The following is a 22943-nucleotide window of genomic DNA, read 5'->3' on the forward strand; positions in this document are numbered from 1 at the left end:
AGGAGGCAGCTGTAAGTAGGGCAGCAGTCTGGCACAAGTCCATCTCTTGGAGAGCCAAGGTAGCAGTGATAGAATCTCCACCCAACAAGGATCCTGAGAGTTTGCTCTTTATTCACTTTAGGAAAAAAGCTTCCTGTAATGGTTCTTCCTGCAGCTCTCCCCAACAGGTCTTGGTGAGTTCCCACAGGCAGAGAGAATACATCTAGCTAGGAGGCTTCCATTAACTTTCCTCTCGTGTGTGTGTGTGTGTGTGTGTGTGTGTGTGTGTGTGTGTGTGTGTATATATGATTTTTTCTTAAAATAAATTCCATGAACTCCTAAAGCTCTCATTTGCAATCAAATGCAAAAGCAGAGCATCCTACTCAGAGGCTCTGAAACACACATATTAGCCTCAAAGCAAATCAGCCTTCCAGTCCCAGGTAAGACTGGTCTAGTCCAGAAAGGCAAGGGAGGTGCTTCTCCTGAATCCTGGGAGGCAGGAAGGAATCCCTTCAGATGGGCTTGTACAGCAGAGTAGTGACATACTTCTTGTAGCGATGGGTTGCGCTAAGGACCATCACACTGTCCTTAATGGACAATGCATAGAGATGGTTCAGCATAACATGATTGGGCTCAGGGAGCAAGGCTCACAAGATATGTTAGTGTCCTTGTTAAGAATAACTTGGAGAAGGTGAGGAGGCAGGATGGATGGGGATTTGAATCTCTCCTCTGATCGAAACACATACATTTCTTGACCATAAGGCCCTGGGGGTGAGCTGGAAAGATCTCGACAAGATGTCTCTGAGCTTTCCATTGAATCTAGCTTTAAAGCATCAAACATCTCAAAATCAGATTTCTTGACATGGATCAAATTGTTAATTGTGCCAAGCTGACTGGTAACCACAGGCTCTGATGGATCATGAACCCATTGTCCATCCACAAAGAACTTGTACTGGTGCTCTCCCTCCGGGAGGTCCAGGATGGCAACAAAGTCATTATGGCTCTTAATCAGTGGAATCTTGGTGCTCCAATTGTTGAAGGACCCAGAGATGAAGACCTCCTTGCCTCCTTCAGACCAGTGGATAACAGTGGGCCAGGCCTGCTGTGTGGGCTTTACGGAGTCCTCCAAATCCTGCTGCCATGATACAAACTCTTTGTCCCCAGGGAGCTTGGAATCCGGCAGGCTGAAGATGCTGGGGTCATCGGTGCTCCCCACCATGATCTTATGTTCCTTGCCTGGGGCATGGCTGCCAGAGCCCTCGGCGTGCGCAGCCTTGGTGCCGTGGCGCTCCCTGGCCACCCGGTCGCTGGTGGTGTTTCCCATGGGGGTGCAGCTCGAGTCGGGGGCCACCTGCCGTGGGGAACAACACGGGGCTAAGGAGACCCCGGCGGTCGCATCTGGGGAGCCCCTTGCTCTGCCCCTGCGTCTGGGGACCCGGGCAAGGGAATCCCCGCCCCAGGAAAGCCGCACGCAGGGGAGCCCTCCCTCCCTGGCCTCCAGGAACCCCCAATCCCCCTAGTTGCCTGCTGCACATTATAATATTTCTGTTGTAAATTTTGAAAATGTTTTTTATAATATTGTTTTTGAAATTATTTGACCATGATGATCTAATTCAATTTAACCTTATATGACTTTTCAGCTATGGGAATGCTTAGAAAGGGAAAAATTTAATCCACATATTTCCTTACACATAATGAAATTTTATTGTATAAAAATCTAATGATGTTATTTGATAAGAAAATTATCACCTATCAGTTTTCATTTTGCTGTTTTCTTTAACACATAAATATGTTATTAAGAAACAAGTTCTGGAGACTGAATTCAAATCCCAGGTGTGTCATATCCTTGCTCTCTGACTTTGGGAGACATTACTCCAACTCTCTGTGTCTCAATTTCCTCATTACTAAAGTAAGAATAGTAACAATGACTATATCATAGGCTTCTTATGAATATTAAGATTTATAAATTTTCTAGAATAGGCACATAAAATGTGCTTAGGCACATAAAAACATTTAATTATTATACTAAATATAAGTAAATAAATTTTAAAAAATAATCAATTTGAGACTATCTCAACAGTTTTAAAGGGACTCTGAAGAAATCAATGCCTTGCTCACTATATCTATGATGCCTAAAATAACGCACTCTTGCTATCACATACATGAGCTTTCATCATGAAGGATGTTTCATTTTCTCTTAGTACTTAAGAATCTGAACTAAAATATTTTGAAAATTAATCAGTAGGTAAAGTTATTGAACTATTTTTCTGTATACTGTTTTATTATAATACTATTAATATTTTATTATAATACTATTAATACTAATGAATATTCTGTAGATATATTGTTTTATAATAATGCTATTAATGAATACTAATATTAATACTATTATAATACAAATAAAATAGTTAAAAATCAAAGTTTTTTTTTGTTTGTTTGTTTGTTTTGCAGTATGCGGGCCTCTCACTGTCACGGCCTCTCCCATTGCGGAGCACAGGCTCCGGACGCGCAGGCCCAGCAGCCATGGCTCACGGGCCCAGCTGTTCTGCAGCATGTGGGATCCTCCTGGACCGGGGCACAAACACGTATCCCCTGCATCGGCAGGCGGACTCTCAACCACTGCGCCACCAGGGAAGCCCTCAAATAGTTTTTGAACCATTTTTCTGTAGATATATTGCTTTACTATAATACTATAATTTATCACAATAAATATTATAATACTCTAATATTAATACAACACTATAATACTATTTTTCTGAGATATGTTATTTTATTATAATACTATTAATATAACACTAGATATATTGTTTTATTATAATAATATCCTACTATATTTTCTAATAATATATAATTGACATATATTAGTTTCAGATGCACGTAATAATTCAGTATATGCATAAGTTGCAAAATAATCACCACAATACATCTAGTTAATATCTATCATCACACACAGTTACAATTTTTTTCTCTCCTGATAAGAACTTTTAAGATCTATGCCCACGTTCTGGAGAGTTTTTATCATAAATGGGTGTTGAACTTTGTCGAAAGCTTTTTCTGCATCTATTGAGATTTTCATATGGTTTTTATCCTTCAATTTGTTAATATGGTGTATCACATTGTTTGATTTGCATATATTGAAGAATCCTTGCACTCCTGGGAAAAACCCCGTTTCATCATGGTGTATGATCCTTTTAATGTGCTGTTGGATTCTGTTTGCTAGTATTTTGTTGAGGAGTTTTGAATCCATGTTCATCAGTGATATTGGCCTGTAATTTTCTTTTTTTGTGACATCTTTGTCTGGTTTTGGTGTCAGGGTGATGGTGGCCTCGTAGAATGAGTTTGAGAGTGTTCCTCCCTCTGCTATATTTTGGAAGAGTTTGAGAAGGACAGGTGTTAGCTCTTCTCTAAATGTTTGACAGAACTTACCTGTGAAGCCATCTGGTCCTGGGCTTTAGTTTGTTGGAAGATTTTTAATCACAGTTTCTATTTCAGTTCTTGTGATTGGTCTGTTTATATTTTCTACTTCTTCCTGGTTCATTCTCAGAAGATTGTGCTTTTCTAAGAATTTTTCCATTTCTTCCAGGTTGTCCATTTTATTGGTATATAGTTGCTTGTAGTAATCTCCCATGATCCTTTGTATTTCTGCAGTGTCAGCTGTTACTTCTCCTTTTTCATTTCTAATTCTGTTGATTTGAGTCTTCTCCCTTTTTTTCTTGATGAAGCTGGCTAATGGTTTATCAATTTTGTTTATCTTCTCAAAGAACCAGCTTTTAGTTTTATTGATCTTTGTTATCATTTCCTTCATTTCTTTTTCATTTATTTCTGATCTGATCTTTATGATTTCTTTCCTTCTGCTCACTTTCGGGGTTTTTTGTTCTTCTTTCTCTAATTGCTTTAGGTATAAGGTTAAGTTGTTTATTTGAGATTTTTCTTGTTTCTTGAGGTAGGACTGTATTGCTATAAACTTCCCACTAGAACTGCTTTTTCTGCATCCCATAGGTTTTGGGTTGCCATGTTTTCATTGTCATTTGTGTCTAGGTATTTTTTGATTCCCTCTTTGATTTCTTCAGTGATCTCTTAGTTATTTAGTAGCACATTGTTTAGTCTCCGTACCCCATTTTCACCAAAGGACAGATCAACCAAAATAAAAATAAATAAGGAAACACAGGCTTTAAGTGACATATTAAAGAAGATGGACTTAATTGGTATTTATAGGACATTCCATGCAAAAACAACAGAATACACTTTCTTCTCAAGGGTTCATGGAATATACTCCAGGATAGATCATATCTCAGGCCACAAATCAAACCTTGGTAAATTTAAGAAAATTGAAATTGTATCAAATATCTTTCCTGACTACAACACTATGAGACTAGATATTGATTATCAATAAAATTTTAAAAAATGAAATTATCAGAGTACACCACACATATTAAAAAAAAATAAAGAAAGAAAGCATATTCCTGATAATAGAGAAAACCCTTGGGTCCAATCTAAGGTAGGGAAGAAGCCCCACTCTCATGCCTGGAAAGCGTGACTGGAAAGAGATGGCAGAGAACCAAAAGCATTTGCTGAAATAATTTGACCCCTTCATACACTTCTCTGCCATATTTAGTGTAAATATTTATTACAATAACTTAAATGTAATTAATAGTTTTTGCCAAGAACTATGCTAGGTTAAGGCTGCACAATATCTTAATCTTACTTCTCAGGAAATTTCCTATTAGTAGGTAACAGAAACAATTTCTTGAGTCTATAAAGAAGGTTAAAATGGAAATATATATAAGTTGAATTTGTAGCACACCAGAGGATAATTGGATCCAGATAGTGTAAGAAAAAGGCTATGACTAGAGGGTATCAAGGTGCTTAAAGTTAATATACGAGCAAAGTATATAAGGAAATGTATTGTAAGCATAGGGTATAGTATATACAAACATATTCCTCAAGAAAGATTTGAATGTTGTTATAGCTACTGAAAACAATTTTTTTTTGGTGAGGTGAGGGTTAGGACATCAGTGGATTCAGGTGTCAAATGACTTTCAATATATCCATTAGAATTTTGGTTTTGGATGTTGCTACGTAATTCCCTGCTCTCCATACATATTTGATGTGGACATTTGGCAACGGGGTGATTGACAAGAAACAAACATATACTTCAACTTCTTCACTTGGTGTTTCATCATTTGCAAAGCTACCACCCTGATCCAGGCAGCCATTGTACTTTCCCAGTGTATTTTATTGCCTTTTAGCTAAACTCTTACTTTCTTGGTTATGTCAAGTGACTGTCTATTCTCAAATGAGTAGGCAAAGTGATCTTTTAAAAATTTAAGTCGGGTCATAGCCATCCTCTGTTCAGAATAATCTGAGTGATTCCCATAGCCATCCTCTGTTCAGAATGATTTGAGTGATTCCCATTTCATTCTGAGTAAAAGTCAAACTCTACAATAACCTACAAGGTCATTTAGACTTCCTTTACTTCTCTTACCTTATCTCTTACAATTTCCACTCATTTTCATTATACTACAGCTACACTTTTTCCCTTTCAGGACTTTTGTATTTTCTGTTCTTCTTACCTGGAATGCTCTACCCCAAAACATACATGGGACCTCCTCATTTAAATTTTCATTTTAAAATTATCTACTTAATAAGCACTTCCCTGACCATCTTATATACAATTTCATAACTTCTCAACACTTTCTTTCACTCTTCTGTTTTATTTTTTCTCCTTAAAAACTTATCATTGTCTAATGTATCCTAAATTTTATCTATTAGTTATATTTATTTTTCATCTCTCCAACTCCATAAAGTCAGAGATTTTTTTCTATTTCTTTTTTTCCTGAATCCGTGGTATCTCAAAAGATGTCTAGGATGTAATCTCCAATGAATATTTTTAAATTAATAAAGTGTGTTTAATATGGAAGATATAGAGTAAGAGGTACTCTTTTTAAAACAAAGATCAATATGAAGTAATTAAGGACAATGGAAATTTAATGATTCTGCAAGTAGGCAATGGTGATTAAAATAGTGGTTTTTAACTTAGTCTGTGTTGGAATTCCTCTTCCCCTCATATATAACAATAAGTAATTTAAAATACTACTACTAATATGGCTAACCTATCACTTGTAATGTTCCAATCACTATTCTAATAACTTTACATGCAGTAACTTATTTTAACCTCAAATCAATACAATGAGGTAACTATTATTATTATCCCCATTTTACGAATAGGGAACTCAGGGACAGAGATGTTTAGTAATTTGCAAAGCTAGTAAATGACAGTCAAAATTCAAATGCAGGTAATCTGGCTCCAGAGTTTACATTTAAACCACATCACTACTCTGTCCTTATATGTAAATTTGGCTAATACTCCTAGTTCCATAATCTTTAAATGTTCAAAGCTTTCCATATGATATCCTCAAACACTTACAGGTTTCTATTCTAGATTCTGCTTTTCCTGGCATCTCAACTTAGTGCAGGTTGCCTTTCTGCCTCTCTCTCTTTCTCTTCTTTGTTTTTCTCTCTCTCTTTCTATCTTGTTTCTTTGTTGTAACTTGATTTTCTGAAACACAGTTATCTTCAATGGGTTTACACATACACACACACAGTCTCGTTCAAAATGAAACTCAACAATATTGAAAAGCCATAAAACATGGACGTAGAACATATATGTATATGTGAATCAATCATTAACATACATGGAGAGCACTTAGTCTATGCCAAACATTGTACTTAGTGCTTTACAAGTATCACTTGTTGTATACTATAAATAACCCTATGAAGGTAGCTCCACTAGTGTCATTCTCTTTTACTTAGGAGAAAACAGACATACAGAGTTAAGCAACTAGTAATAAAAATAAACCAGTAATTCAGAGATGAGGTCACACCCTGGTGGTTTAGCTCCAGTCACTCTCTCTTAATGATTATAATATCCTGGGCAGGTAAAACTTGTCAGAAATAAAATTAATTAAAATTAATTAAAAATATAAGGAGAAATAAATATATGTATTACCTATTTTCATATATATGAATATATACTATACATGTACATATTATACATATTTATATATACACATAATATATGAGATATATTACAGATGTTATATCTCTGGAGAACCATATTAAAACAGATTTTTATCTCAAGTGTGATTCCAGAGGAACAGGATTTTATGGCTAAGTGTTCTGGTTTTGTGTTTCTGGAACTGACTCTGTAATCTGATTAGATTTGAAAATACTAATGAGTGTATTTCCAGTAGCGGAGAGAGCACTGACAGTACACTGTGTAATCTGTCAATAGAGATTTGCAAAGTATCTCAATTGGATACGTCCAATCAACCACTTATAAGGAACAAGGAACTGGGTAACTATGTATGTGATACTTTTGACCATTTTTGGAAAACTAACAAATATAATAAGATTGGCTGTTTGTTCCTACTGTCACTGGACAAAATGGAGAAATAAAAAGATGAGCTCAGAGGTTTGAATTCCCAGCTCAAGCACCAAAAGAATAACCTGAGGTTTCTGTGAGTGCACTGAAAGAGACCCAGATCTCCTTGAATTCAGGGGAGGCCAGGTACCCTTGAGGACTGCAAAAAATATATACTTATTAATCTTTCTCTTTGTCTTCTCCAAAGGGACCTACAGTCTTTTGCTAGGTTAACTTTGTATTCCAGGACTGGAAATACACATTTCAGGGACTACCTGACACTGGATCTGAACTGACACTAATTCTAGTAGACCTAAAATATCACTCTGGTCCAACAGTCAGAGTAGGGGCTTATGGAAGTCAAGTGATCAATGGAGTTTTAGTTCAGGTCCATTTCACAGTGGGCCCAGTGGTTCCCTGAACCTATCCTGTGGTTATTTCCCCTTTTCCAGAATACATAATTGGAATAAATATACTTATAAGCTTGCAAAATTCCTTAATTAGTTCCTTGACCTTTGGAGTGAGGGCTATTATGGTGGGAGAGGCCAATTTGAATCTAATTAAACTGCCTCTACCTAGGAAAACAATAAATCGAAACAATAAATCGTAAGTAATGTTGCTTTGTCTAATGTATCCTAAATTCTGGAGGGATTTCAGGGATTAGTGACACCATCAAGGACTTGAAAGTTTAAGAGATAGTTATTCTCACCACCCTTCCACAAATAAGAAGGAATTCCTATCTCTGCCTGATGTTTTTCCATACTCTCCCATTTCACCTGCCTAATGGACATTGATCCTCTCCTGCTTTCAGATCCAGACTGTATCTATACCATTGGCTTTCCTGGGTCTCCAGTTTTCAGGCTGTAGGTAATTGGGACTTCTCAGTCCCCATATCCACATGGACAAATTCCTTATAATCTCTGTTTCTGTCTCTGTCTCTGTCTCTTTCTCTCGCCTCTATCTTGAACCCAGGCTAATACACCTGCAATTTTAATAAAAGAGAGGAAAATACAAACAGAAAATTAAAAAAAGACGTGTAAGTAGCTATTAGAAAAAGTTAGTTTATTAAAATGGTTCTTCTCTCATCTCCACCTCCTCCCTCATTCTCATTTTACCTAGATTTTTTCCAGGAAGGAATTACGATTGCTTAAGTTAGATAAAAGTTTTCAACCTGGAAATGTGAGCCCAGCATTGACAGCTCTTCCGTAATTTAATAGGAAACAAAAATTTAGACATTTATGTAAACTTTCCTAATTTTTAAATGTTAGCTCGGCAATTTTAAAACACTGTAATACACGTACACAAATGCCTGTTGATCAGTCTCAGCTCACACTTCAGGCTCTTGTCCTCTGATGAAAGGTAAGGATAACCACATATTTTTTGATAACATTTCCTAAACACTGAGGTTTATATCTGAAATTCTGTAATCCCTGAGCATTAGTGAAATCACATTTCCTGGCAAGATGTGGCATACAAATAGTCAATGCTTTATTTAAGGGAACAAAAATGTACTTTAAAAACAAACTGAATTAGAAGTAGGCATTATAAGGACTTTTGAAATTTGAAAAACCTGATAAGTACATATTTCTAAATGCAAGTATATTAATTTCCCATGTAGGGAGGTGCTGAGAAAATATTGGTAAGTGATTCAAAGCTCTTCTACTTTTAGAAATACCCACAAAGAAGTATGTCCTTCACTCATGCAGCAAATATTTATTCATTACCTAAGTTTTATGCTAAGAATTGAATGTATAGTGTCATGTTATACAAACATGATTCCATAACTTCATGGAATATTTGGTCATTTCTAAAGTCTAATAGTGAATGGTGGGGGGAGTGGAGAGAGTGAGAAAGGGTGATGGCAGGGTGAAGAGAAGGATGGGAGGAGGAAAAGCAGGAGAAAATGAACTAAAAATGCCCATAAACTATGAACACTTATTAAATATAATCCTTGGTCCATTAATTAATAGGTTTATTGCCATACTGTTAAATGTAAATTATTTAAATATTAGATGAAATTTACCCCAAATTAAATTTGGGGTGGGAGGGGAAATGTTATGGTAAGCCATTCTATCTGACCATAATTAAATATCTGTGCAGTTGTATATCAAAGCCACTTTAGTTTGTGGAAATAAAGCCAAATAAACTGTATCACCTACGTATTTGTAGTTTCTTTGTCCGATTTCTATACAATTTTATGTAATTCATGGTTTATGATAAAGGGCTTGCATAGTTACAAGTTTTACCTACTACACTTTGTTTAGTTCAAGGTTGGATTTAATCCTCACTCAATAACTGTTTGGCACAATAAAATGACACAGAATTAAAGAATGTTAACACTAGAGGGAATTTAAGAGATTATTTTTTCATTTGTCAACAATGCATAGGTACAGATGTTGAGACCTAAAGAAGCAGTGCTTTGTCAAGAGTTTATAGGAACACATAGAGGTGGCCTACATAGAAAGTGTTTGACAATACAGAAATGTCTGTTTATGAGACATGTTTAAAATTCATATGTATTTTTAAACGATACATATGCTGTGCAATAAACTTAGTTCATAGGTAAAGAGCATTCTTTCTAATCTTGATTGGAGCAATTTCCTGTTATTTTTGATTGGCACTATTTGTGACTTTTGGTGCCATGAGCTTTTCTGTGCCTGGCTGACTGTTATAGTTTCCTCAGTAGTCAGTCTCACTAATCAAAGAAAAATGAGTCTAAAAGGCATGTGTGATCATAGCTCCAGGCAAAGCTATAAAGTTCAAAAGTTGCAGGGGTCAGTATATAGGAATGAGTAGAGTTTTGAAGTCAACTTCTGGATTACAGTTATTGCTGGTGAACATGATAGTACTAGAACTAAATGGCTCAACACAAAACAAGGACCAGCAATTAAAATATTTCAGTAAACAGCTCTCATCATTATTCTTGTGGTCTTTTTCCTAATGGACTTCAGAAACATTGCTTCTAATATATGCAAGTCATGATACTAAAAAAAAGTCCTCAGCCATATATTTGGAATTTAGCCTTTGTGCATTGTATGCTTTCTGTAATCTCTAAACTGAGTGATTGGATCTTTAATTTTAAAAAAGCCATTATTGACCTATATGATTTATTAGAGATGTCACTTGATTACTTTATGTTGATGGAGGATTCCTATTTTCTTAGTAATACACCATGGGTCACAGCACATAAACAACAGTAAACAAAAACATTATCAGGATCTCTTACTCAAGAAATTGATTTTCCATAGGATCCTATTTAAAGTCTTATTCTGGGAATAAGCCAGCAGTATTTTATAAAGCAAACACTGTCATGCTTAAGAAATTAATCTTACAAAGAAAGAGAAATACACAAAAGAAACATTATTTGATGCAAAGCTGGGTTTTTCTATTGTGTTTCAGGTCAGTGGTTTTATACAGTACATGAGCAAATTCATCACCCCTTATTGTCCAGTTCAAACATGGAGAGACATGGCATTGATATATACAAAGGAAAAGGACTTGAAAATGTTCTGTAATGTTAGTTTGTTCAAAGCTTATGGAGAAATGACTCTAAATGTTTTATTTGTATGTGAGATTTATCAATATGACCAAATTTTCTGAAAAAAGAAAAGTTTTCATAAATTCTTTTGATCTTTTCCAATTGTCACTTTAAAAGAGCATACAATTCTATGATCTGCTTGTTCCCCTGTCTCTTTAATCTTTCAATTTCTATGTACAAGAAAATCCTTTATAAGAACGCAAGGCTATAGGATAGCAAAGAGGAAAGAAAATTGATTTTTTTGAGATTACAGATATTAAATACTGGTATTCTGAAGCCGAAGATAACTAACTGATAAACACCAGTAGGAAATGAATATACATCACCAAAAAGAGAATGTTTATTAGTATACAAATTGAAAGAATATTTCTCTAAGGAAATCAAAGAAACTTTCTTCAGGCAGACTTGGAAGCAAAAATCTTCAAAAATATCTGTTTTTAAAGAATCTAATTTTCTCTGCTTATAAAGACAGAACAAATGCATTTACTATTCTGAAATGTGAAGAAGTCATATAGGTAAAACTACTTAGAACTCTTCAAGCACTATGCAAAATTTAAGATTATAATGACTATAATTATAATAATATAATAAAATATTAATGATTAACTTCCATAATTGAATAGAATTTTAAAATTCTAATTATTTTCACCTTTATTATCTCAAAATTTCACCCAAAGTAATTGTGTTGTAGGAAGTAGAGTAATACTTATTTTAAATTAATAAAGGAGGAGATTTTGAGGCCAGTTTGAGATTATTCCCACCGCAGACCAACAATCATTGCTATTGTGGAACATGACCAAACATTTAGTTCTCATCACAAAGCACCAATTCAGCTTACAAAAAGTACTATCATGCATTTGCAATTTGACAAACGGCCAGACATCTCTGCATTACCTTTCAAAAGAGAAAAACAAGGGAAAAGAAACACTTTTTTTTGAATAGTAGAGTACAATATATTTGTTCTGAGTATTTCTATTATTTAGTAAGTGTGGTAGTCATTAAGACTGTTCTCAATAATCCAGCTGTCTCCTTCTAGTGACAAGGCTGTATTAAACTGCCTAACTTGTAATTATATATGGCCGTGTGACTTTTTTCTTAAGACATATAAGCAGAAATGGCAAGTTTAACATTCAGGATGAAGCATTAAGCAACAGTGCATGCTTCTTTTCTTTCCTTTTTTCTTCTTTTAATTTCTTCCCCTTGGCATGGTGACTGGCAATGTTAGAGATGGTGGCTGTTCTTTCAATACAGACTGACAGAGTGATATGATAAGCAAAGCACATTTCTACCCTACATACATGTGGAACATGCAGTAAAATTAACTTTTTGTTGTTGTTTGTTTGCCATTATAATGAGTTTATATAGATTTGTATAAACATCAGAACAGTCAGTATGCAGTACACTTCCATCACCTCCAAAATTTTCCTCTTGCTATTCATTTTGTAATCAAACACTCTCCCCCACCCTAATCCCTGGAAACCATCAATATTTTCTCAGGTCCTATAGTTTTATCTTTTCTAGAAAGTCATATAAAATGGAACCATATAGTGCATAACATTTTGAGACGGGCTTATTCATTCAGCATAATGTCTTTCAGAGTCACCCCTGTGTTACATGTAATTGACAGCTCATTTCTTTTCATCGTGGAGTAAAGATTCCATTGTATGAATGTACCAGTTTCTTTAACCATTCACTTAGTGAAGGACATTGTGATGGTCGCCAGTTTTTTGGTAGTTATGAATGAAAAAGGTATAAACCTTGTTTATAGGCTTTGATTTGAATATGAATTCTCATTTCACTCCTCTACGTAAAAGTGGGATTTCTGAGTCATATGGTAAATGCATATGTAATTTTATAACAAATTCTCAAACTTTTCTAGAGCAGTCATATAATTTTGTGCAAAGTATACGGGTCACAGTGGCTCTGTATCTACAACACTTGATACTGTCAGATTTCATGAATTTAGCTATTCTAATAGATGTATACTGGTATCTCATTATAGTTTTAACTTGTATTTCTCTAATGATTAATGAGATTGAACATCTTTCCATGTACTTATTTTCCACCTGCACATCTTTTTTGGTCAAGTATCTCCTCATGCCCTCTGCTCATTTTTAAATTGAGTTGTATACTTACTTATCACTGAGTTTTGAAAAATTTTTATATATTCTGGGTATAAGTTCTTTATTAGATATGTGGCTGCAAATATTTCCTCCCTGCCTGTTACTTATCTTTTCATTCTCTTTATAGTGTTTTTCATTGAGCAAAGGTTTTTAATTCTGAAATCAAATTTATCAATATTTTTCTTTTAAAGATTTATCTTTTGTTGCCACATTAAGAATTCTTTGCCTAACCCAAGGTTATAAAACTTTATCCTATGTTTTCCTCTAAAATTTCATTGTTTTATGTTTTAAATTTATGTCTTAAACTTATGTCTTTTGTTATTATTTTTTAATGAAGTATAATTTACCAAAAACCTATGTTAGTTCCAGGTGCATAACAAAATAACTCAATATTTCTATACATTACAAAATTGATCACCATCATAAGTATAGTTACCATCTGTCATACAAAGCTATTGAAATATTAACGACTCTATACACCCCATTCTGTACATTTTATCCCTATGACTCATTTATTTTGTAACTGTAAGTTTGTACTGCTTAAACTCCCTCACCAATTTCATTCATCTCCTCACATCCCTCCCCTCTAGCAGCCAACTGTTTTTTCTCTGTATCTGAGTCTGTTTCTGATTTGTTTGTTCAAGAGTTATTTTTAATTAATTTTGCATATAAGTAAAGTCATATCATATTTGTGTTTCTCTGTCTGACTTATTTCACTTCTTATACTATACTACAGGTTCATACTTGTTGTCAAGAATGGCAAGGTTCAATTCTTTTTTATGGCTGAGTAACTATATATTCATACATAATATCACATCTTCTTTATCCATTCATCTATTGATGGGCACCTAGGTTGCTTCCATGTCTTGGCTATTGTAAATAATGCTGCAATGAACATGGGGTTCATTTATCTTTTCAAATTAGTGCTTCTGTTTTCTTCAGAAAAATAGCCAAGGAGTGAAATTTCTGGACAGTATGACAGTTATATTTCTATTTTAATTTTGAGGACATTCCATACTGTTGTCCATAGTGACTGGACCAATTTTCATTCTCACTAATGCTGTATAATGGTTCTCTTTTCTCTACATTTACAACAACATTTGCTATTTGTCTTTTTGATGACAGACATTATGACAGGTATGAGGTGGTATCTCATGGTTTTGATTTGCATTTTCCTGATGATTAGTGACAGTGAGCATCTTTTCATGTGTCTGTTGGCCATCTGTTATGTCTTCTTTGGAAAAAAGTCTGTTCAGGTCCTCTGCCCATTTTTTAATCAGGTTGTTTGTTTTTCTTGATGTTCAGTTACACATGTTCCTTGTATACTTTGGATAGTAACTCCTTATCGGATATGTAGTTTGCAAATATCTTCTCCCATTCACTAGGTTACCTTTTTGTTCTGTTGATGGTTTCCTTTCCTGCGCAAAAGCTTTTTCGTTTGCTGTAGTCTCATTGTTTATTTTTGTTTTTGTCCATTGCATGAGGAAACATATCCAAAAATATTGCTAAGACCAAGGTCAAGTAATGTGGTACCTATGTTTTCTTCTAGCAGTGTTATGGTTTCACGTCTTACATTTAAGTCTTTAATCCATTTTGAGGTTAGTTTTGTATATGGTGTGAGAAAGTCATATAGTTTCATTATTTTGCATGTAGCTGTCCAGTTTTTCCAACACCACTATTGAAGAGGCTATCTTTTCCCTACTGTATATTCCTGCCACCTGTGTCTAAATTAAACACATACAAATGGGTTTTATGCTGGGATCTATACTCTTCCACTGACCTATGTGTCCATTTTTTTGCCAGTACCATACTGTTTCAATTACTGTAGCTTTTTAGTACAGTATTTTTAACTTTAGCAGATTTCATTTTTATTTATTTTTTTGATTTTTTGGAGTATAGTTGATTTAATGTTATTAGTTTCAGGTGTACAGTAAAGTAAATCAGTTGTACATATACATATATCCCTCTTTTTTAGATTCTTTACCCATATAGGCAATTACAGAGTATTGAGTAGAGTTCCCTGAGCTATACAGTAATTCCTTATTAGTTATCTATTTTATAATATATAGTAGGGTGCATATGTCAATCACAAGCATCCAATTTATATCTCCCTCCTTTACCCCGTGGTAACCATAAATTTGTTTTCTACATCTGTAACTATTTATGTTTTGTAGATAAATTCATTTGTTCCCCTTTTTTAGATTCTACATAAAAGTGATATCATATGGTATTTGTTTTTCTCTGACAAACTTCACTCAGTATGACAATCTCTAGGCCCATATGGCAGAGTAGTATTCCACTGTATATAAATGTACCACATCTTCTTTAATCATTCCTCTGTTGATGGACAGTTAGGTTGCTTCCATGTCCTGGCTATTGTAAATAGTGCTGAAATGAACATTGGGGTGCATGTATCTTTTCGAATTATGCTTTTCTCTGGAAATATGCTCAGGAGCGGAACTGCTAGATCATATGGTAGCTCTATTTTTAGTTTTCTAAGGAACCTCCATAATGTTCTCCACAGTGGCTGTACCAACTTATATTATCACCAACAGTGTAGGAGGGTTCCCTTTTCTCCACACCCTCTCCAGCATTTATTGTTTGTAGATTTTTTGATGATGGCCATTTTGACTGGTGTGAAGTGATACCTCATTGTAGTTTTGATTTGCATTTCTGTAATAATTAGTGATGTGAAGCATCTTTTCATGTGCTTTTTAGCCATCTATATGTCTTCTTTTCAGAAATGTCTACTTAGATACCCACCCATTTTTTGCTTGGGTTATTTGTTTTTTTTTTTTAATATTGAGCTGCATGAGCTGTTTGTATATTTTGGAGATTAATCCCTTGTCAGTTGCTTCATTTGCCAATATTTTCTCCTATTCTGAGGGCTGCCTTTTCGTTTTGCTTATGGTTTCCTTTGCTGTGCAAAAGCTTTTAAGTTTCATTAGGCCCCATTTGGTTATTTCTGTTTTTATTTTCATTACTCTAAGAGGAGGATTGAAAAAGATATTGCTGAGATTTACGTCATGGAGCGTTCTGCCTATGTTTTCCTCTAAGAGTTTTACAGTATTCAGCCTTACATTTAGGTCTTTAATCCATTTTGAGTTTATTTTTGTGTATGGTGTTAGGGAGTGTTCTAATTTCATTCGTTTGCATGTAGCTGTTCAGTTTCTCCAGAACCACTTATTGAAGAGACTGACTTTTCTCCATTGTATAGTCTTGTCTCCTTTGTCATACATTAGGTGACCATAGGTGCCAAGGTTTATATTTGGGCTTTCTATCCTGTTCCACTGATTGATATTTCTGTTTTTGTGCCAGTACCATACTGTTTTGATTACTGTAGCTTTGTAGTACAGTCTGAAATCAGGGAGCCTGATTTCTCCAGTTCAGTTTTTCTTTCTCAAGTTTGTGCTGGCTATTCGTGGTCTTTTGTATTTCCATATTTTGTACTCATTCTGAGAAAAATGCCACTGGCAATTTGATAGGTATTGCATTTAATCTGTAGATTGCTTTGGGTAGTACAGTCATTTTCACAATACTGATTCTTCCAACCCAAGAACATGGCATATTTCTCTGTTTGTGTGATCTTTTGTTTCTTTCATCAGTATCTTATAGTTTTCTGAGTTCAGGTCTCTTGCCTCCTTAGGTTGGATTATTTCTAGGTTTTTTTTTTTTTTTTTTTTTTTTGATGCAATGGTAAAAGGGATTGTTTCCTTGATTTCTCTTTCTGATCTTTCATTGTTCGTGTATAAGAATACAAGAGATTTCTGTGCATTAATTTTGTATCCTGCAATCTTACCAAATTCATTGATGAGCTCTAGTAGTTTTCTGGTGGCATCTTTAGGATTTTCTATGTATAGGATCATGTCATATGCAAACAGTGACAGTTTTGCTTCTTCTTTTCCAATTTGCATTCCTTTTAATTTGTTTTCTTCTCTGATTGCCAGGTCTAGGACTTCCAAATTATGTTGAATTATAGTAGCAATACTGGACATCCTTGTCTTGTTCCTGATATTAGAGGAAATGCTTTCAGTTTTTCACCACTGAGAAAGATGTTTGCTGTGGGTCTGTCATATATGGCCTTTTATTATGTTCAGGTAGGTTCCCTCTATGCTCAGTTTCTGGAGAGTTTTTATCATAAATGGGTGTTGAATTTTGTCAAAAGCTTTTTCTGCATCTATTGAGGTGACAATATAGTTTTTATTTTTCACATTGTTGATGTGGTGTATCACACTGATTTGCAGATATTGAAAAATCCTTGCATCCATGGAATAAATCCCACTTGATCATGGTGTATAATCCTTTTAATGTGTTGCTGGATTCTGTTTGCTAGTATTTTGTTGAGGATTTCTGCATGTAGGTTCATCAGTGATAGTGGCCTGTAATTTCCCTTTTTTTTTTTTTTTTTGGTAATATTTTGTCAGGTTTCAGTGTCAGGGTGTTGGTGGTCTTGCAGAATGAGCTTGGGAGTGTTCCTTCCTCTGCAATTTTTTGAGTTTCAGAAGGGTAGGTGTTAACTCTTCTCTAAATGTTTGATCAAATTCAACTGTGAAACCACCTGGTGATGGACTTTTGTTGAAAGATTTTTTAATCAGTTTCAGAACTGAATCAGTTTCAATTTCAGTACTTGTTATTGGTCTGTTTGTATTTTCTATTTCTTCCTGGTTCAGTCTTGGAAGGCTGTACCTTTCTAAGAATTTGTCCATTTCTTCCACATTGTCCATTTTACTGGTGTACAGTTGCTTGTAGTAGTCTATGATCCTTTGTACTTTTGTGGTGTCCACTGTAACTTCTTTTTCATTTCCAATTTTATTTATTTGAGTCCTCTCCCTTTTTTTCTTGATGAGTTTGGCTAAAGGTTTATCAATTGTGTTTATCTTTTCAAAGAATCAGCTTTTAGTTTCACTGATCTTTGCTATGGTTTTCTTTGTCTCTGTTTCACTTATTTCTGCTCTGATCTTTATGATTTCTTTCCTTCTACTAACGTTGGGTTTTGTTTGTTCTTTTTTCTCTAGTTGCTTTAGGTGTAAGCTTAGGATGTTTATTTGAGTTTTTTTCTTGTTTCTTGAGGTAAGATTGTATTGTTATAAACTTCCCTCTTAGAACTGCTCTTGTTGCATCCCATAGGTTTTGGATCATTGTGTTTTCCCTGTCATTTAACTCTAGGTATTTTTTTTTTTATTTCCTCAGTGATCCATTGGTTATTTAGTAAATATTGTTTAGCCTCCATGTGTTTGTGCTTTTTACATTTTTTCCCTGTAATTGATTTCTAATCTCACAGTGTTCTGCTTGGAAAAGGTGCTCGATGTGATTTCAATTTTCTTATATTTACCAAGGCCCGATATCTCGGACTTGTGATCCAAAGTGCGAGGTATCCTGGAGAATGTTCTGTGTGCACTTGAGAAGAAAGTGTATTCTGCTGCTTTCGGATGGAATGTCCTATAAATATCAATTAAGTCTATCTGGTCTAATGTGTCATTTAAGGCTTGTGTTTCCTTATTAATTTTCTGTCTGGATGATCTGTCCATTGGTGTCAGTGGGGTGTTAAAGTCCCCCACTAGTATTGTGTTACTGTCGATTTCCCCTTTTATGGCTATTAACATTTGCCTTGTATATTGAGGTGCTCCTATGTTGGGTGTATATATATTTACAATTGTTATATCTTCTTGGATTGATCCCTTGTTCATTATGTAGTATCCTAGCTTGTCTCTTCTAGACCCTTAATAGACCTTAATCAGTCTATTTTGTCTGATATGAGTATTATTACTCCAGCTTTCTTTTGATTTCCATTTGCATGGAATATCTTTTTCCATCCCCTCACTTTCAGTCTGTATATGTCCCCAGATCTGATGTATTTCTCTTGGAGACAGCATATATATGGGTCTTGCTTTTGTATCTATTCAGCCAGTCTATGTCTTTTGGTTGGAGCATTTAGTCCATGTACATTTAAAGTAATTATTGATATGTGTATTCCTATTACCATTTTCTTAATTGTTTTGGGTTTGTTATCGTAGGTCTCTTACTTCTCTTCTGTTTCCTGCTTAGAGACGTTCCTTTAGCATTTGTTGTAAAGCTGGTTTGGTGGTGCTGAACTCTCTCAGCTTTTGCTTGTCTGTAAAGGTTTTAAGTTCTCTGTTGAATCTGAATGAGATCCTTGCTGGGTAGAGTAATCTTGGTTGTAGATTTTTCCCCTTTCATCACTTTAAATATGTCCTGCCACTCCCTTCTCGCTTGCAGAGTTTCTGCTGAAAGATCAGCTGTTAACCATATGAGGATTCCCTTGTATGTTATTTGTTGCTTTTCCCTTGCTGTTTTTAATATTCTTTCTATTTAATTTTTGATAGTTTGATTAATATGTGTCTTGTTGTGCTCCTCTTTGGCTTTATCCTGTATGGGACTCTCTGTGCTCCCTGGACTTGGGTGATTGCTTCCTTTCCCATGTTAGGGAAGTTTTTGACTATAATGTCTTCAAATATTTTCTCAGGCCCTTTCTCTTTTTCTTCTTCTTTTTTGACCCCTATAATTCGAATGTTGGTGTGTTTAATGCTGTCTCATTGGTCTCTGAGACTGTCCTCAATTCTTTTCATTCTTTTTTCTTTATTTTGTTCTGCAGCAGTCATTTCCACCATTCCATATTCAAGCTCACTTATCTTTTCTTCTGCCTCAGTTATTTTGCTATTGATTCCATCTAGTGTACTTTTCATTTCAATTATTGTATTGTTCACCTGTTTGTCCTTTAGTTCTTCTAGTTCTATATTAAACATTTGTTGTACATTTTCAATCCGTGCCTCCATTCTTTTCCTGAGATCTTGGATCATCTTTACTATCATTACTCTGAATTCTTTTTCAGGTAGATTTCCTACCTCCTCTTCATTTACTTGTTCTTGTAGGTTTTCATCTTGCTCTTTCATTTGCAACATATTTCTTTGTTGTTTCATTTTGTCTAATTTGCTGTGTTTGTGGTCTCCTTTCTGCAGGCTGCAGTATTGTAGTTTCTCTTGCTTCTGGTGTCTGACCCCTGGTGGGTGAGGTTGGTCTAGAGGCTTGTGCCATTATCCCTTTGATAGGGGGTTTGATTGGTGTTGTGGTGACCAGGGCCTGCCCTGGATATTGAGCAGGGCCTCTTTGCTCTGTGGTTTTCACTGCCTTGTCAGGGGTGGGGTCTGCTCCCTAGCTGTTAGAGGCCCCCAGATCTGTTTCTCAGCTGTGTTTCTGATCTGTTGTGTGAGGTAGGCGGGATTAGAGCACTCCCACTGGGAGAGAAGCCGCTGAGTATTCCTCCTCTGGAGCTGTTAACCTGTGAATGTGCTCTGCTGTGCCCCCTTTTGCTCACTGTGTAGGCTGAGAAAGTACAGTGTTGTTGGCAGTGCTCTTGGTCTCTCCTTAACTGTGAGTATGCTGGCAATTGGCCCTGGTGACTCTCATGCATTGTTTTAACCATTCTACAGGTGCAGATCCACTGAGGTCAGGTCCCAGGACTGCAGTAGTCATGCACCTGGACCTGCTGTGGGAGCTACGGAGGCAGCTTAGACTCTGGCCTGGCCCAACCTCCACATGTATGTCGCCACAAAGCCCACAACTGATAAAGTCAGACCTGTCCCAACTGCAGCACACTTGTCCTTTTGGATGCTTTGCAGGCACTGAATTTAGGATGCCATCAGTGGAGGTGTAACTCCACAGTTTGTGCAGCTGCAAGGAGAGATTTCAGCTCTTTTTCCACAGTCACACAGCCCCTGGGGTCTCAGTTCTGGTTTGAGCCCCACCTCTTTGTGTGTTCCTCCCACCAGAATCTCTTCCAGAGGTTGCTGGAGCACATGCACCCATCAGGTAGGAAGGAGCCAAGGTGCTGATCGGGGCAATCAGGGCACCCAGGTGGGAGGGTGTTGGAGTAGCAATTGGAACGTGTGAGCCTATAGGCAGTGATTGGGGCATCCAGGTGAGTGGGTGCTAGGGTAATGCTTGGAATGCACGAGGCTGTCAGGTGGCAGTCAGGACGAGCAGGTCACCCAGGGTGGGAGGGGGTTAGTGATGGTGGGAGTGCGCAAGCTGGCTCTGGCAGGAGGCCTCCCTAGGGCCCTTGGAGACAGGGGCTGGTTCATGAGCAGAGATGCTGCAATGGTGGCCCCATCCCTGTGCATCAATCAACAATGGCACTTTGCTTCTTTGGTGATCTGGGCTTCCTTCATGAGCGTTCCCAGTTGTGGAGTTCCTCACTCATATCCACTCAGGCTGTCTCCTCACAGTCAACAGCAGTCTCCTCCCTGGGTCTGCTCCTCAAACCCATGTTCCAGCAACCAGCCCCCTTGCACACTGACAGACACCCATCTCAGGCTGAGATGTGCAGGACTGTGGCACAGACCATCTGTGTAAGTCTCACTCTATCCTGCCTGCCACAGACTGGTTGCTGGGCTCCCCTCCAAGCCCCCAAAGCTCCTCTTCTGTCCCAGCTGATCTCCCCATCAGTGAGGGAGCTTCCCCACATGTGGGGACCTCTCTTCACCCTAAGCTCCCTGCCAGGGGTGCAGGTCCCACCCTGCTTCCCCACCTCTTCCTTTCCCCTTCTTCTTTCTTTCCTCTTACCTGGTTATGGGGGGATCTTTCTTGTCCTTTTAGGTGTCTGAGATCCTCTGCTAGTGTTCAGTAGGTGTTGTGTGAGAATTGTTCCATTTGTACATGCATTCTTGATGCGTTTGTGGGGAGAAATAAACTCCACGTCCTACTCCTCTACCATCATCGAAAGTCCTCTACTATAGTTTGAATATAGGGACTGTGATAACTACATCTTTTTCTTCTTTCTCAAGATTGTTTTGGCTATTCAGAATCTTTTGTATCTCCACACAAATTTAGAATTATTTGTTCTATTTCTGTGAAAAATGTCATTGGATTTTGATATGACTGCATTGAATCTATAGCAGATTGTGAGTAGTATGGGCATTTTAACAATATTATTTCAACCCATGTACAGAGAATATTTTTCCATTAATTCGTGTCTTTTTCAATTTATTTCATCAATGTTGTACAGTTTTCAGTGTTCAGGTCTTTCACTTCTTTGGTTTAATTGATTTCCAGGTATTTTAATCTCTTTGATGCAGTTGTAAATAGGACACGAACCCATGTCCCCTGAATCGGCAGGCAGACTCTCAACCACTGGGCCACCAGGGAAACCCTGATTTTTTCTTGATGTTTTTAGTCTCTATTTCTGCTCTGATACTTCTTATTTCTTTCCTTCACTAACTTTGGGGTTTTTTTTTTCTTCTAGTCCCATAATTGTAAGGTTACATTGTTTATTTGAGATTTTTTTTTTCCTGACATAGGCCTGTATTGCTATAAACTTCCCTCTTAGAACGGCTTTTGCTTCACCCTATAGATTTTGGATCATTGTGTTTCCATTTTCATTTGTCGCCAGGCATTTTTGACTTCCTCTTCTATTTCTTCAGTGTCCCATTGGTTGCTTAGTAGCATACTTTTTAGCATCCACATGTTTATAACTTTTGCAGTGTTGTTCTTATAGTTGATTTCTAGTCTCATAATATTGTGGTCAGACAAGATGCTTGGTATGATTTCAATCATTTTAAATTTATTGAGACTTGTTTTGTGGCATAGCATGTGATCTATCCTGGAGAACATTCCATGTGCACTTGCAAAAAAAATGTGTATTCTGCTTCTTTCGAATGGAAATTTATATATATATATATATTTTTTTTCTTTCTTGTTGGACTGATTCCTTTATCATTATGTAATGTCTTTTTATTAAAGTCTTTTTTTTGTGAAAGTCTATTTTGTCTGTTATAAGTATTGCTACCCAGCTTTCTATTTGTATCCATTTGCATGTAATATCGTTTTACATCTGCTCACTTTCAGTCTGGTTGTGTTTTTAGAT

At 36.2% G+C, this 22943-nt stretch overlaps 1 pseudogene across 1 annotated transcript; it reads right to left on the bottom strand.

The window, feature by feature from the left end:
- Positions 1-491: 491 nt before the first annotated feature.
- Positions 492-1303, bottom strand: LOC307050366 (5'-AMP-activated protein kinase subunit beta-2-like; annotated as a pseudogene). Its single transcript has one exon. The product of its transcript is annotated as a 5'-AMP-activated protein kinase subunit beta-2-like (transcript).
- Positions 1304-22943: the final 21640 nt, after the last annotated feature.

The sequence above is a fragment of the Hyperoodon ampullatus genome (genome assembly GCF_949752795.1).
Source record: "Hyperoodon ampullatus genome assembly, chromosome: 1".
NCBI lineage: Eukaryota > Metazoa > Chordata > Mammalia > Artiodactyla > Ziphiidae > Hyperoodon > Hyperoodon ampullatus.